Source organism: Notothenia rossii (genome assembly GCF_949606895.1).
Source record: "Notothenia rossii genome assembly, chromosome: 6".
Taxonomy (NCBI): Eukaryota; Metazoa; Chordata; class Actinopteri; order Perciformes; family Nototheniidae; genus Notothenia; species Notothenia rossii.
The window spans coordinates 57,087,323-57,105,171 of NC_136909.1; the positions used below are offsets into that span (position 1 = coordinate 57,087,323).

Consider the following 17,849-nt stretch of genomic DNA (forward strand, 5'->3'; position numbering starts at 1 on the left):
TTAAAGTGGACATATCATGCTATATTTGAATAATATATTGTTGGGCCATTTCGCTCAATTTAACACTGCCTTTCATGTTCGGATTCAGTGAGAACAGCACCATCTGGTGGCCTGAAATATTTACTACACCGTCTCCAGCACTTTCGAACGGCAATGTCCGTGGCTGTCTCCTCCTGATTGGTGGAGTTGGCCCAATAGCCGTAGCGCCACCGTTCTGACGTCAGAAAAGTGTTCAAATCTGGATCAGTATCAGATCTGTTGCAGCCCCTTTTAAGAGATTTGGGTATGGAGGAAAATAGAGAGGGTTGTGTTTTCTGACTCTTGGTGAGTTCCCTGGAACACCGGGGAGACATATTCATGTATAAAAGACGTACAAAAGGTGCATTTTGCATGATAAGTCCCCTTTAAGGAAGAGATTCCACCAATATTTAACTCGATGGCATGTCTGCATGTAAGGGAGGAAACTTATACAAAATGTACACCACCTCAAGTTGATCATGTTGTTGATAGTGCTACAAGTGCGCTGCGAATAAAAAAATTGGACTCTGTTGCTCCTATGAAAAAGAAGAAAATAAAACAACAGACTAGCTCCATGGCATAATGCCGAAACCCGCAAAATAAAGCAAAAGTCGAGACAACTTTAAAGGATATGGCGTTCCCCTTGTAAGGAACCTTGACAGACACTTGGACTCAAACGCACGACTCAAAAGAAAGTTTGTTCAAAAAAGTCTTTACTTTGGTAAAGTATAAAGTTCAAACAAAAGATCACTCCTGAGAGGCAAAACGTAGCAAAGCAAATTACAAACTAAATAAACTTGACTATGGTCACAAAGTACAATAATCTCTTGGCGAGACAAGCTGGCTCTCTAAAGGGCACAAGGCACAAGACGAACTGGCACAGGACAAAGGGAGACAGGACTATTTATACATGAGGTAAGGGGGAACAGGTGGAAACAATCAGGGGCGGGGCAGACGCTGACTATGGCGGGAAAACACACAAAGGGAGGAAGTAAGGGGACCTGAAATGAGAGACAAGAGGTAAGTACAAAAATAAAACAGGAAGTGCAAGACAGGACTAGACAGGTGAACAAAAAGACTTGACTAAACATAAATCTAACCTGGGCTATGAACTAAACGTGAAACAATAACATGAACCTGATTAACATGCCATGAATAATTTAGCAGACATGACGGGATGTTACAGTACCCCCTCCTCTAGGGACGGCTCCTGACGTCCCAGGAACTTCTGGGTGATCCCGATCAAAATCATTAATCATGGCCGGATCAACAATGAAACTCGCTGGGATCCGTGTTCTCTCTTCTGGACCGTACCCATCCCAGTCCACAAGGAACTGTCTTCCTCGCCCTTGCTTACGAACTGCCAGCAGTCTCTTTACGGCGTAGACGGGGCCTCCTTCTACCATCTGGGGGGGTGGAGGGGGTTTAGAGGCTGGCACCAATGAGCTCTCCCTGACCGGCTTGATCTTGCCGACATGAAACGTTGGATGGACCTTTAATGACCTGGGTAGATGTAACTGCACAGACACCGGGTTTATCACCTTCGATATCGGGAATGGACCAACAAACCTTGGAGCTAGCTTTCTCAACATGACGTGGAGGGGTAAGTTATTGGTAGCTAGCCAAACTCTTTGTCCAGGCCGATACGGTGGAGCAGGTCTCCGGCGTCGATCCACCAACTCCTTCATCCGGCTGGCACTGTGCAAGAGAGCCCGACGAGCACCGGCCCAGATCCGGCGGAACCGACGGACCATAGCGTGAGCTGATGGGACCGTGACCTCGGGCTCATTGGCAGGGAACAGAGGTGGTTGGTAGCCGTGCACACACTGGAACGGTGTGAGTCCTGTTGCGGAAGTGGACAGCGTGTTGTGGGCGTACTCCACCCACATCAGGTGCTTGCTCCAGGATGCCTGGTTCTGGGAGACCAGGCAGCGCAAACAGGTCTCTAGTTCCTGGCTAATGCACTCTGACTGGCCATTCGACTGGGGGTGATATCCTGAGGAAAGGCTCACGGTGACTCCAAGGAGATGGCAGAACTCCTTCCAGAAACGGGAAATGAACTGTGGGCCACGGTCTGACACAATGTCCCTGGGAAAACCATGAATGCGAAAGACATGACCTCTGCCGTTTCCTTGGCAGAGGGAAGCTTGGATAGTGCTATAAAATGTGCCATCTTACTAAATTTGACGGTGGTGGACCTTCTGATATCGGTAGTCCGGTGACAAAGTCCATCGAGATGTGGGACCATGGCCGATGAGGAACAGGAAGTGGCTGCAGCAACCCCATCTGTGCTTCAGTGGAGGTCTTGTTCCTGGTACAGACAGTGCAGGCCGCAACATATTCTGCCACCTGCTTCCTCATAGCCGGCCACCAGAAACTTTGCTTGATCCTGAAGGTTGTGCTTTTCACTCCAGGTTGACAGGTGAGCATAGACGTGTGAGCCCAGTGCATTACCTGTGATCGAACGGAAACAGGGACAAACAACCTATTTCGTGGGCAACCACTAGGTGCCGGGGTCTCACTATTTGCCTGCTTCACCACTGATTCTATTTGCCATGAAACTGCTCCAACCACACGCTTAGGTGGAAGGATGCTCTCGGGCTCTTTGGCAACAGGTTCAGGATCGTACAAACGTGACAATACATCAGGTTTAACATTCTGTGTGCCTGGTCTGTATGACAATACAAAATGAAACCGATTAAAAAACAATGACCGTCTAGACTGGCGTGAGTTCAGTCTTTTGGAGTTCTTAATGTATTCCAGGTTTTTATGGTCAGTCCAAACTAGAAAGGATTGCTCAGCCCCCTCCAACCAATGACGCCATTACTCCAAAGCTGTTTTAACTGCTAAAAGCTCCTTATTCCCATCATCATAGTTCCTTTCTGCAGATGTCAACTTACGTGAAAGGAACGCACATGGGTGTAGCTTGTTGTCCTGGACAGATCTTTGGGACAGCACCGCCCCAATGCCATCGTTGGAGGCATCCACCTCCACAATGAATTGTCTCTGTGGGTCGGCCACTGTGAGGATTGGGGCAGTCGTGAACAGTTTCTTGAGCTTCTGGAAAGCTTCATCCGCCTGTATATTACACTCGAACTTGACATGGGGAGAGGTTAAAGCATGTAAAGGTGCTGCAATGCCACTAAAGTTTCTTATAAACCTCCTGTAAAAGTTTGCAAAGCCTAAAAATGGTTGCACCTTTTTCCTGTTGGTGGGAGATGGCCAATTGGCCACTGACCTGACCTTCTCTGGATCCATCTGGATTTGGTTGGTCGAGATGATGTACCCCAGGAAGGAGACGGTCTTGACGTGAAACCCACACTTTTCAGCTTTGCAGTAGAGTTGATTCTCCATCAGGCTTTGCAGTACCTGGCGGACTTGATGGGTGTGGGTCTCCTCATTGGGTGAGAAGATCAAGATGTCATCGAGATAAACGAATACAAACTTGTTGAGAAATGACTGAAACTGCTGGAGCATTGCATAATCCAAATGACATGACTAGGTACTCGTAGTGACCACTGGGAGTGTTAAAACCGGTCTTCCACTCATCCCCCTCTCGTATCCTAATGAGATGGTAACCGTTTCTCAAGTCCAGTTTGGTGAAGAGTTTTGCATCCTGCAAAAGTTCAAAGGCTGAAGACATGAGAGGGAGTGGCTATCTATTTTTAACTGTTATTTCATTAAGGGGACTATAGTCAATGCATGGACGGAGGGCACCATCTTTCTTATCGACAAAGAAAAACCCAGCGGCCGCTGGGGAGGAGGATGGTCTGATGGGTCCAGTCTTTAGAGAAGAGTCAATATAGGACTTCATAGCCTCCCTTTCCGGTGCAGAGAGAGTAAAGTCTCCTTTTAGGGATCTGAGAACCAGGCAACAGGTTAATGGGACAGTCATACGGTCAGTGGGGAGGTAGGGACATGGCCCAAGTTTTGTTAAATGCTTCCTTTAAGTCCTGTTAACTCAAGGGCACTTTAGTCAGGTCGGGATAATCTGAAATGGAGTCAGGCTTATGAGTGTGTTTGTCTTGTTCCTTCTCAGGTTCTGTGGAGAACCTAGGAAGGTATGAACAGGTCGGCCTACAGCCTGGGCCCCAGTCCTTAACTCTCCCTGATCGCCAGTCAATGATCGGATTATGTTTGATCAGCCATGGATAACACAAAATCAAGGGGTGTAGTGCAGAGTCAAATAAATGGAATTTCATTTCCTCTATGTGTGTATTGTCAATGGCTATTTGGACGGTTTCAGATACATGGGTTATTTTAAATAATAACCTGCCATGTAAGGCACTGGCAGTAACAGGGGAAGTCAACGGAACAGTCTTGATGCATAGTCTCTTTGCCAAACTCCAGTCCATCAGACTTTCGTCGGCACCTGAATCGACTAATGCCCCGACAGTAATGTCTTGGTCACGCACTTGAATATTTATCATGGTTAATGAACATGGAGGGAAATCAGTTGCAGAGAATTGGCTCACCAGCGCCCTCCGTCGTGCCGATGAGCCTCTCCTTTTACTGGGCAAGAAGACACCACGTGACCCTGATGCCCACAGTAGTAACAGCTTCCTTGTTGGACTCGGCGCCGTCTTTCTTCTGGAGAGACCTTGGCTCTGCCCAGCTGCATGGGTTCCTCCGGTGCAGCCGAAGGCGCTGGTTCCTTGGGCGAGGCTGAGGAAGGTGGACTGGAGCTCCATGGTTGTCGAAAGGCAGGTGAGCACCCCATGTGGCTCGGAAGTCGTGCACTGGTTCTGATTCTCTCCTCCTGCCTTTCATGAAGCCTGTTATCAATGTGAATTGACATGGCAATGATGGAATCAAGATCTGTGGGTAGTTCATGGGGTGCCAACTGGTCCTTTATAGAGTCTTGTAGACCATTCATGAAGGCATCAATTAAAGCAGGGGTGTTCCACCCACTGTCTGCTGCTAGGGTACGAAAATATATTGCATAGTCTGTCACTCTCTGTTGTCCCTGTTTGATCTGCATAATGACTCGTGAGGCTTCTCTGGAAGCTGATGAGTGATCAAACACACGGCTTAGGGTCTGGGTAAACATGTTCAGTGACTGACACATGGGCGAGTCTCTTGACCACTCGGCTGTAGCCCAAGCAGCGGCTCTACCAGACATGTGGGACAACATGAAAGCTACTTTAGCTTGGTCCGAAACAAAAGCAGCAGGGTTATGAGCAAAATGTAGTTCACACTGTACCAGAAAGGGTCGACAGTTCCCAGAGTCCCCGGAAAACCTCTCCGGAGGAGCCAGACGAAGCGTCGATCCAGGTGGGGTGGTGTGGTCCGAAACAACAACAGACGGTGGACCTGGCATTGCTGGAGTAGGTGCAGAAGAACTGGCTTTGAGGTGTGAGAGAACTTGCTGCATTTGAAGTGCCAGGTGATTTACTTGGTTGGTTATAGCTGATTGGAATTCAACCTGACGATCCGTGAGGCAAATCATTCCTTGGTTGATGGAAGACAGCTGTTCAGCATGGAGGATTAGCTTAGATTCCTGCGCTAACACATCGGCCTTGAAGGAACCGGAGTCGGCTGAGTCCACTTTTTGGCCAGTTCGTTCTATTAGGAACCTTGACAGACACTTGCACTCAAACGCACGACTCAAAGGAAAGTTTGTTCAAAAAAAGTATTTACTTTTGTTACGGCTGCTGCCTTCCTGGTCGTCTGAGTGTTTTCAGCTGTGTGTGTTCTATGTAAATGAGCTGTGCGGTTGCCCTCCCGGCATTGGCTGCCATCTCCTGGTCCGCCCCTGAAGATTGTGATTGGAGCACACCAGGCCCGACGCACTCCAATCGCAGCGCACAGCCGGCGCACACCTGTTGGAGATGACTACAAAGCTTGGGGACAATCATCATTCTGGAGGCTCTGTATGTGGACAGATGCCTCTCGCTACTTGCTCTTTGTTCTGGGGTTAAACTTGTGTGGTTAGTAGAGTGTAGAGTAGCTTAGTTAGTGTTTAGAGTAGTTTAGGATTCAGTGACGGTTGCCTTTAGTTTAGCTGTGTTTTGTATAGATGCTTTGGTTAGTTGTACCACTTTTAAAGTGAGGTTTTGTTTCATTCTTTATTTAGTATATTAGTATTTATTTTCCCTGTATGTCTTTAGACTCACCTTTTAGAGTCCTCCCTTAGTTTGGTTGCCCATTTAAACTTGCGCCCTTGTAGCCTCTATTGTTTGTTATTTAAACCGGTGTTTTTGGCTCTTTTGTTTGTTTCAGGCTGTTTGCCTGCCATTTTGTTCACCTGTTGTGCATTAAAACCACTTATAATTATACCAATACCAATCTGGTTGTGTTGCTTCCCTTTGATTCCCCTAGCTCAGAAGGGAACGTAATACATGGGGGCTCGTCCGGGATAAATAACTAATTCCTGGGGTTATAGGTGGGTTTTTTCATAGCTAGAAACAATTTTGGTGGACTTTGTAAGCAGTTCACCTGAGTATGGCAACTTTTGATTTGGAGTCGTTTTTGGTCTGTCCTTCTCATGAGCTGTGAGTTCAGTGTCGTAGAGACGACTTATATGAGATAGCGCAACATTTTGGTCTCCCAGTGGCAAAACAATTATTAAAAAATGAGTTAAAGGCTCTGGTGGTGGATGAGTTGGTGGAAAGGGGTTTTCTGGTGCTGCCTGCACAAGCTGAGCTCACTGTGCCAAATGTCCGTGCTAAAGGAGAGGGTAGTGACAGCGAGGGGAGCGAGCAGTGTAAAGCACCGTCTGCGCCGCCTCGCTATAGTCCACCGTCTCCTGGTAGTCCTGATCCCCAGGAAGGGAATAAACTTAAAGCTCGCCTCGCCCGACTTCAGTTGGAAGCTAAAGACAGGCAACTTCAGTTGGAAGCTAAAGACAGGCAACTTCAGTTGGAAGCTAAAGACAGGGAGCAAGACAGGCACTTTCAGTTGGAGGTAAAGAAAATCGAAGCCGATAAGGAAGTCCGGATGCGGCAGATGGAGCTAGACTCCCAACTGCGAGCATCCGGTGCTTTTGACTCTGCCGGAAGAAACTTGCCATCTCCACCTCCTCCACCTGCCTTTGACGTGAGTAACCATATTTCGCTAGTGCCAACATTCTGTGAGACTGAGGTGGATGCCTATTTTGGTGCCTTCGAGCGCATTGCTACAGCATTGCGGTGGCCGGTTGAAGTTTGGGCTCTGATGGTAATGTGCAAATTATATGGAAAAGCTCAGGAAGCAGTTGTGGCTCTCACGTTAGAGGACAGCCTGCAGTATGACTCAGTAAAGGTTGCCATCCTCAGAGTGTATGAGTTAGTTCCTGAAGCTTACCGGCAAAAGTTTAGACACTATAGGAAGAGTCCTGATCAAACGCACGTAGAGTTCGCTAGGAAAAAGGGATTGTGTTTTGCTAAGTGGATTGCTTCATGTAATGCTACCGATTATTCTTCACTGAGGGAATTGATCATGTTGGAGGAGTTTAAAAAAAGTTTGCCTGAGCACATTGTTGTTTACTTAAATTAGCAAAAAGTAAATACCCTCTCTGCTGCTGCTGTATTAGCCGATGAGTATGTGTTAACGCATAAATCTGTGTTTTCCGCTGTCTCTACGGAGAGATCCCGCCGTGTGTCAGCCGCACCATTTACTCAGCCAGCAAATGTGTATAACGTAAGCAGAGAAAAGAGAGAGTGTTTTTACTGTCATAAACCTGGACATGTCATTGCCAACTGTGCAGCTCTGAAACGTAAGGAACAGCGGCAGAACGTATCCCCGCCTAAAGGCATTGGCCTGGCTACACACGCACGCGCAAAGGCGAGTAAAAGTGTTTCGGATGTCCCATTGTCTGATCCTCTGATTGTGCTGGTGTCTTCAGATAAAGCTGGGTCCGAGGAGAAGCCAGAAATTGTGGCTCCCCCTCGTGAGGATGTCGTGAGACCAGCGCGACACGCCGGCTCAGACAAGCCTCCCGACTTTCCGATTCTCCCGGTAACCCGTGAGTGTCAGGTAGTTTATCGGATCCTAGTGTTGGTGTTAGCTCTGCAACACTTCAAGATTTATGTTGGACCCAGCCTTTGGCCAATTGTGATGTTTACATGTTTATGTTACGATCCATTCATATTCTGCCCTAGCGTGTCCACGCACAATCAGCGTCTCCTGCAATGGGCTCTGATTGTGCGGGACTACAACAGTAGACACCCGTCATTAAAGGGCTCAGAGAATGTGTTGGCCGATGCTTTGTCCAGGTTGAGTTTGTGTTATTAGGTAGGTTTGTTTTGTGATAGGTAGCTTCGTTAGTGTGTTAGGTTGAGTTTGTGATGTTAATGTGTGTTATTAGGAGTTCGTTAGTGTGTTTGGTTCACAAAACCTGTGGGTTTGTGTCTTAAGGGGGGGGGAGTGTTACGGCTGCTGCCTTCCTGGTCGTCTGAGTGTTTTCAGCTGTGTGTGTTCTATGTAAATGAGCTGTGCGGTTGCCCTCCCGGCATTGGCTGCCACCTCCTGGTCCGCTCCTGAAGATTGCGATTGGAGCACACCAGGCCCGACGCACAGCCGGCGCACACCTGTTGGAGATGACTACAAAGCTTGGGGACAATCATCATTCTGGAGGCTCTGTATGTGGACAGATGCCTCTCGCTACTTGCTCTTTGTTCTGGGGTTAAACTTGTGTGATTAGTAGAGTGTAGAGTAGCTTAGTTAGTGTTTAGAGTAGTTTAGGATTCTGTGACGGTTGCCTTTAGTTTAGCTGTGTTTTGTATAGATGCTTTGGTTAGTTGTACCACTTTTAAAGTGAGGTTTTGTTTCATTCTTTATTTAGTATATTAGTATTTATTTACTCACGTATGTGGTGTTTATTTGTAAATCATTTAGTATAATCACACAAATTCTGTTTAATATTTAATAATTCTGTGTTCTTTATTTATTGATTGTTCAATACCTGACAAGGCCGGAGATGAAAAACTTGGGTCGCAGGTTCCTCAACAGTGCATCACAAGACATCCATCAATATTTGTGTATACCTCCACCATTAAACTGTCATATTCTGCACATTTCTTATACTATCTACATACATCTTATACAAGAGTATAATACATATGTATAATATCAGTTAAAATAAATGCTTCAACATAGTTAACATTGCTGGAGGTATACACAAAGTTTTCCATTCATTGCATAACTACACCGTTTGTGTATATATGTCAACAAACCTTTCAAGATTTCAAGATTTTCTAAGGGATGTGCAAAATAGTCATTATATACAGTCTTTAATTAACTATTAGTAGAGAATAACGAGTAATGAATATACTTTATAGGGATCCTATTAATATCTAATAATACAAATAATGAAATTCAATAACATGCTTTAACCACTAGGTGTCCCTTTATATCAGGAGTGCACGTTTATGGTGTAAATACAGCCTATCTACCAATTGGATCAAATATAAAAGTCAGCCGAATTAGTGTTGATACTGTAAGCCTTAAGGAGATGTATTGTGTGAAGATAAATGTAAGATGTTGTTTAATTGCTGATATATTTATGATCCACGTCACGTTTTCAGTGTTGGTGGCAGTTCCTCATGTTTGTCTAGAAGTCTTCTCATCAAGGCTCTATAAATAGAGAATTACAGCAGATATGTAACATTTAATGCAGCCAAACCGTGTATTACAATGCCGTTATGTGATGACCTCCAAAGAGAAAAGCAAGCAAATAAACAAATAAAGTGTTTTCGGTCTGTTTCCGGTATTTTTTTATGACGATGTGATGTGACATGTGAGACTGGAATTGCACAGGGGAAAATAACATCTATGGCACCATTTTAGATGCGGACTTTGTTAAACCAATACGTTTGCGCTGTGGACCAAATCTATACATTGACGGGGAAGGGGGTAGCAATAAAGATAACACCATTAAACAGTTACACAACAGAAATAATATCGATAGCATCGTCCCTAGCAACCACCTTGGTAACAATGGAAAAGTTGTATAGACACAATTTCCTGAAGTAATCTTCTTAATAACTAGCAAACTAAAGATCATGTACATCCACTGCACACATAATCTGAAATAACAACTCATATTTCTTGCATCAAATGAGATCAAAACGCATTTTAATGGCCAAACTAACTTTAAAATAGGCATTTTACACCGAGAATAAAACGAAGTTTGGCCATATATTTTTTTTCTGCAGGGAGAAATGTGAAGATCACGTGACATAGACGCCAGCCATTGGAATGAATGGTGAAAAAAAACGTAGGGATCTTACAATTTCAGAGGCGTTTTTGTAGAAATACTACGTCCTACGTTGTGGACCAACGTAGTTATTACAAGTTTTTTTGTTAGACTGGGTTGGGCTGCCTTACACTGGCTCCCTATAGAACACAGGATAGAATTTAAAATTCTTCTTCTTGCCTACAAAGCTCTTAATGGGCAGGCGCCATCTTACCTTAAAGAACTCATTATACCCTACTGTCCTACTAGGCAGGGATCACCAACTACATTTGTCCAAGGGCCAAAATGTATCCAATAGACACTATCGCGGGCCAGCGATTTTTATATAGCCCAGAAGGGGTGGGTGCTAGTGGAGCACGCTCAGGTACTGCGGACCGCATAAAGCATAGCAGACTCTTCACGCTAACAAAGGATCACTTCTAGGTAGGGTTGGGAGGGTTACTTTGTAAATGTAATCAGTTACTGAATACTGACTACATGCTCTAAAAGTAATCAGAATACAGTTACAGTTACGAGTCTTAAGAACGTATCCAGATTACTTTTGGAATACTTTCTTTTTCCATAACAGATGGGTATGTTTTGGTGAACAGGAGACACTTATTTTACTGTTTTAATGGCTTATCAAGAACTCAAACACAACATCTTGGTGTCATTCTGGACAGCTCCCTCTCATCTGCACCCCACATAAAAAACATCACCCGGACTGCATTCTTTGTACTGTCTTAAGACCTTTCCTTGGAATATGTTATGAATTGTAAGATGTCCTTGGGTGCTTTGAAAGGCGCCCCTAAATAGAATGAGTTGTCATTATTATTTATTATCTGAAACAATGTAATAACTTTTAAAACTTTTTCCAGTCACTTGCCCCATGCATTCAGCAGCAGCGGGCCATTCAGTTTGATTTGATCCCGTTATAAATGTCATCATTTCAACAATAAATAAATGCTACATAAACGTTATCTTGCACATTTTATCTAACCATCTCCGTTTCTAACTTTCAATATATTTTAAAAGAGAGATCTCTCTCATCTGCGTGCGGGGGCGGGGCCTCACAGACACGCTGCATCTCTCTCTCTCTCGCTCAGACATGCTGCAGCGCTGTGCAGTGTGCACACAGTTCTGCCAGGTAATGAATATTACATTTTGTGAGGAAACTTTTCCACAAATAATTCCAATAAGTATTCCAAAATGTATTCACTTCAGGTTTACGAAAGTAACTGTAATCAGATTACTCGTATTTCAAATGTAACGCCAGCTGAATACAGTTAGCCTACTTGATTTTTGTATTCTGATTACGTAACGCCATTACATGTATTCCGTTACAACCAAGCGGCAAACTCTGGGGAAGAGCCGGGACGCCAATGCGGAAGTGCCTCAAACTGCAGTTCATCTAGTGGCCAGTAGGCAGTCTGCAGAAGGAGCAATTTCCATAGACCCCAATGTTAAAATGCCCAACTTTAGAACATAATTAAACATGTTTACATAGTGGTTCAAAAAACCATATTCTCTGTATAGTTAGATCCCCCTTCATGAATATGGATTGGGGGGGGGGTGAATTTTTTCTCAAGTCATCTGTTTAATTCATATTAAGCCTTAAAGCTTTTCCATTAATTAGGGCGTGGTCACTTTGATGGACACTGTCAGCTAACAGCACTTGTCCACTCTGCTAGGCTACAACCATAGAGGCTACAACGTTAGTTAGTTGTAGTTACTGTACTTGACCCTCTAGCGTTAGCCGTGTTCGTGGTGATTGTGCCTTTTAGGGAATATTGTTACAAATACCAGACAATTAAAATGTTGTGCTGTGCGCTTGAATGTACTAACTGAACTTCTGAAGTCTAAAATGATAATATTAATAATATTATCATTTTAGACTTCTTGGAAGTTCTGTCAACGGGGGGGGGGGGGGGGGGGGGGGGTGCTATTGGAGTGCACACGTCTCAAACAAGCCTAGTTAGTTTACAAATGGCGCAAGTTGGTGGGCGGTACCCTGGAAAGAAATCTGCGTGAGAAATACAAGGTGTGGCGTGTGAGCGTGTGAATGGAGTGAAATGCGTAGCTCTGTTTATACATGTCACGTTCACAGGTGATTGTGTGCTTGGTAGCTTAGCTTGATACTTATTAGCAAGCTAAGGACGTAACCCTTTATACATACATATACATTTTAGTTTATGATTCAGCCTTGGGTAAGACTTGTATAGTCTATGGCTATGACGCCCATAATGCTAAACGGGAATATAATGTTAATAGGGGAACCAATTATCCCAGTGGTGGCCGCCGGAGCTAACGGAGCCGCAGGGGGCTAGCTCCAGCCGGCGTCCCGTAGCTAGCCCACTGCGGCTCCGTTAGGTCCGGGCGGTGGAGTCCGTCTTTTCTTAATGTGTGAATGACAAGCATTAAGAATAACAAAATATAGCTAATTCTCTTGCAGATTGTTTCATTTGATTATGAATGTAACGTTTATATAGGGGAACTACACTGTTAGCAGTAACTCGGTATGCATGTATTTCATGTTAGTTTAGCTTCTTAGCCTGAGCTAGATCTGTTTACTTCCAGTTCGGAGGCAGCAGGTCCCGCCTCGTCTCCGCCCCTTTGCCCTTATTTGGAGCAGGCGGGATTAGACTCTGACGTCGCTGTCAAGCCGTTACTGGCCGACTCCGCCTACTAAGGGCTTCTCGGCAACTCTGCAGAATCTTATGGGTGACGTCACGGACACTACGTCCATTAATATATACAGTTTATGGTTACAACCCAACCCTGCTTCTAGGCTACTGTCCCGCAACTCCTGCCTCTCTGTTGGACTCTGTCGCAGCGGGGCTACTGCTGTGGTGCAGAGCGCATTAACCAGACTCTTCACAACGAAGGATCAATTCTTCTTCAAGGCAGGGAAGGTTTCGCAGTACGCAGTCTACTGATCCGCAGCTGCTGCCTCTCTGTTGGACTTCGGTACTGCACCTTACGTTGTAAAAAAAAACTGCAGGATTCCTGCAGGTTTCGCCAACTCAAATTTAAGACTTTTTAAGACCACTTTGAATAGAATTTAAGATCTATTTCACAGCAAGAAAGTATGAAGGAAAATTGCTATGAAAGAAGAAATACGTCCCATAATTACTTACAAAGTAAATGTATTCATGTTCAACATAAGAACAATAACTGAACATAACAGCATAACAGTACAGAACTGTGTTAGCCAAAAAGTGTGTATGTGTGCGTGTTCGGGCTGTGCAATTAATCGTATTTTAATCGCAACTACGATTTTGGCCTGCCACAATTACAAAAACAACATAATCGAAAAAAACAATCATTTAGCTTTGCTAGGTTATGAAAGTGACAACATATTTAATCTAATTAATTTGAGTCTAATTTATATTTATTTATCATATTTATATATGTTTGTAGCTTGTGGAAGTGCGCTCCAAAATATTTGTTGATCTTGTTTATTGGTATTTACTATTTTGATATTATTTATTTAAATATATCATTTATTTAATTAATTTTTGTATTACTTTTTCAGTTGAATTATACGTTCTAGGTAATCAGTTAAAAAGATAATGTTCAAATGTATTATTTGTTTTAAAGTTCAATAAATTGATGTTTTCAAAGTCAATGAATAATCGTATTTAATAATGGTGATATTAATTATTGACCAACATAATCGTGATTATTGCCATAATCGAGCAGCCCTAGTGTGTGTGTGTGTGTGTGTGTGTGTGTGTGTGTGTGTGTGTGTGTGTGTGTGTGTGTCTGTGTCTGTGTCTGTGTGTGTGTGTGTGTGTGTGTGTGTGTGTGTGTGTGTGTGTGTGTGTGTGTGTGAGAGAGTGAGAGTAACAAGAGCTACATTCAGAGCTCTGCTGCCTTGGCTACAATCTTTCATCATTGCTGTTGTATGATTGGTGTTTAGCTACGGTATTTAGCGTCTACAGCACCTCCGCTTTTAGGGTTGACGTAGACCCAAACGTTGCCTGGAGGTCCCCCGGTGTTGTTGCGGGAGCTGCTGCACTAGCTAACGCTGCACTAGTTAACGCTGCACTAGTTAACGCTACATTAGCAAAACAAACGCTTTCTTTTGCAAAAGGTGCGGCGGGATTCAAACACGTTCCCCTCCACTGGTTTCAACCAAGCACTAAATTCGATGTTTTCCAATCAAATACGGTTTAACTTACACTTCCCCATATTTATTTGTAAGTAGATTCGAAGAGACATGAGTTTACTGCCGCTAGCTGAAGCTTGGTTGCTAGGTTACTAGCTGGGTGTTCTCCGATAAGGGGCCGGGGGAAACAAAGTTAGTGATTGCTGGTTCCATGTTGATTCATTTCAATACAAATTGTTGGGGGGAACTGAAAGGCTCTTCCCGTACTGGTTACTTTGCAGCCCGGACATTTTCCCCAAAACGGATTTTAGACGCGATCGCAACACAGAAGTACCTTCCAAATCCGATCATTTTTAAGACCTTCTAAATCATATTTAAGACCTTTCTTATTTTTTTGGTCATATTTAAGACCTTTTTAAGACCTTACATTCAGATGATCAAATTTAAGACTTTTTAAGACCCCGCGGGAACCCTGCACAGTCACCCCCGTCGTGCGGGCCGGATGAGAATGTCTGGCGGGCCGAATGTGGCCCGCGTGCCGCCAGTTGGTGGTCACTGTACTAGGGCATTGCGTTCCAAGAATGCAGGGTTGTTGGTTGTTCCTAGAGTCTCTAAAAGTACAATGGGAGCCAGAGCCTTTTCTTATCAAGCTCCACATTTGTGAAATCAGCTTCCAGTTTGTGTTCGGACGGCAGACACCCTATCCGTTTTTAAGAGTGCGCTTAAGACCTTCCTTTTTGATAAAGCTTATAGTTAGGGCTGATTAGATTCAGCCCCTAGTTTTGCTGATATAGGCTTAGTTTGTCAGGGGACATCTTACTTCTTCCTTCTCTCCGTCTATACCTGTGTACTCTCATGTTCCAAATAACCCAGCTTCCCCAAATTTCTTTCTTTTTGGTGTACACAGGGATCCGGAGTCATGAATGATCCTGTTGCTGCGGTCCTGTGTCCTGGATCGCGAGCCCTGGATCTTGAGTCGTGGCTGTGCCTATTGCTGTGGTCCTGGATCATAAGTCCTGGATGGATATCCTCGTGGATTCATCTTCCTATTATACACACATTCATTTCCAAACATTTGGACTACCTATGTTGTAAATGTATTATCTTTTCGATTTACACACGGCATCTATTGCACGTCTGTCCTTCCTGGGAGAGGGATCCCTCCTCTGTTGCTCTCCCTGAGGTTTCTCCCATTTTTCCCTTTAAACTGTGGGTTTTCTCTGGAAGTTTTTCCTTGTACGATGTGGGGGTCTAAGGACAGAGGGTGTCGTATTGTCATACTGATATTCTGTACAAACTGTGAAGTCCACTGAGACAAATGTAACATTTGTGATATTGGGCTATATAAATAAACATTGATTGATTGATTGATTGATGTCTCCCTGCCAAGAAACTGAAACAAAGCCTTGCTAAAAAGAAAACTATTCTTTTATTTTAATTATATGGCATTACATAGTAATACTAATTATACCATAATTATATGGTAATCTTCGCACCTATACCAGAGGTGTTACAGGGTTCCTGCAGGTATCGCCAACTCAAATTTAAGACCTTTTTAAGACCACTTTGAATAGAATTTAAGACCTATTTCACAGCAATAAAGTATGAAGGATAATTGCTATGAAATAAGAAATACGTCCCATAATTACTTACAAAGTAAATGTATTCATGTTCAACATAAGAACAATGACTGAACATAACAGCTTAACAGTACCGAACTGTGTTAGCCAAAAAGTGGGTATGTGTGTTTTGGCTGAGCAATTAATCGTGTTTTAATTTTGGCCTGCCACAATTACGAAAACATAATCGAAAAAAACTATTATTTAGCTTTGCTAGGTTGTGACAGTGCACTAGAACATATTTGATCCAATTCATTTTGGTCTAATTTATTTTTACTTATCATATTTATATATGTTTAGTAGCTTGTGGAAATGCCCTCAAATATTTGTTGATCTTGTTTATTGGTATTTATTATTTTGATATTATTTATTTAAATGTATCATTTATTTAATTTTTGTATTGGTTCAGGGTAATCAACAGTTAAAAAGATGCTGTTCAAATTATACACATTATGTTTTAAAGTTCAATAAATGGATATTTTCAAAGTCAATGAATAGTCATATTTAATAATCTTGATATCAATTATTGACCAAAAATAATCATGATTATGATTTTTGCCATAATCGAGCAGCCCTAGTGTGTGTGTGTGTGTGTGTGTGTGTGTGTGTGTGTGTGTGTGTGTGTGTGTGTGTGTGTGTGTGTGTGTGTGTGAGTGTGAAAGAGTGAAAAGAGCTATTGTTTGTTTGTAGCCTTTATTTAACCAGGTGAAAGCCCCTTGAGATCAAAAGATCTCTTTTTCAACGGTGACCTGCTACATTCAGAGCTCTGCTGCCTTGGCTACAATCTTTCATCGTTGCTGTTGTATGATTGGTGTTTAGCTAACGCTAAACTAGCTAACGCTACATTAGCAAAACAAACGCCAATTTATTTTGCAAAAGGTGCAGCGGGCTTCAAACACGTTCCCCTCCACTGGTTTCAACCAAGCACTAAATTCGATGTTTTTTCCAACCAAATACGGTTGAACTGACACTTCCCCATATTTATTTGTAAGTAGATTTGAAGATACCTGAGTTTCTGACTGCCGCTAGCTGAAGCTTGGTTGCTAGGTTACTAGCTGGGTGTTCTCCAATAAGGGGCCTGGGGAAACAACATTAATGATTACTGGTTCCATGTTGATTTATTTCAATACAAATTGTTGGGGGGAACTGAAAGGCTATTACCGTCCTGGTTACTTTGCAGCCCGGACATTTTCCCCAAAACACATTTAGACGCGATCGCAACAAAGAAGTAGCTTTCAAATCCTATCATTTTTAAGACCTTCTAAATCATATTTAAGACCTTTCTTATTTTTTTGTTCATATTTAAGACCTTTTTAAGGCCTTAAATTCAGATTATCAAATGTAAGACTTTTTAAGACCCTGCGGGAACCCTGTGTTACTGCCGGGCCGCGAAATAGCTGTGAGTTTATCGTAATATTTGCAGAATTATAAATATAAAAAAATATTTTATCAAAAACATTTTTTAATTTTCGCAAAATAAATCAAAATTGGTTAGCATAAGGTCTCAGCCTCTCGTGCACAGAGAAAGTTACCGGTGCGCCAATAGGAAGTGGAGCACACAGGAGACAACCGTTTAATCGCAGACTGTTATGTTTATGTGGGGAAATGGCAGTGCATACATTATTTGAGATATATTTCGAACTCGGACTTCATTTTAAGGACATTGTGACCAGGGGTGTAGAGCTATTTTTTTTATTTGTAAAACCTCCTTCACTTCACATGAAATGGCTGCAGCATCAGGAGGCAGCCTCTGAGAAGTGCAGAACCAGCACGTACACACCGCCTTCACTGTGTTCCCCACTGCAGGCTGCTACGTTTCCCACACACACACATCGAACGTCCCGATTATTCCCCCTATTACTCGTTGTATGAAGGAAATGTCCAGTCACAAAGGCGCATGATGTGTGTATGTGCTCTGCTCAGCTCCGCTGTGTGTGTGTTCGTC

General features: G+C 43.4%; 1 protein-coding gene across 1 annotated transcript in view; it reads right to left on the reverse strand.

Moving 5' to 3' along the window:
• The window catches only part of piezo1 (piezo type mechanosensitive ion channel component 1 (Er blood group)), a gene marked incomplete at its 3' end in the record, with an annotated part of 119,827 nt that overhangs the window by 14,327 nt on the left and 87,651 nt on the right, over window positions 1-17,849 (reverse strand). The gene's annotated exons all lie outside the window — the stretch shown is intronic.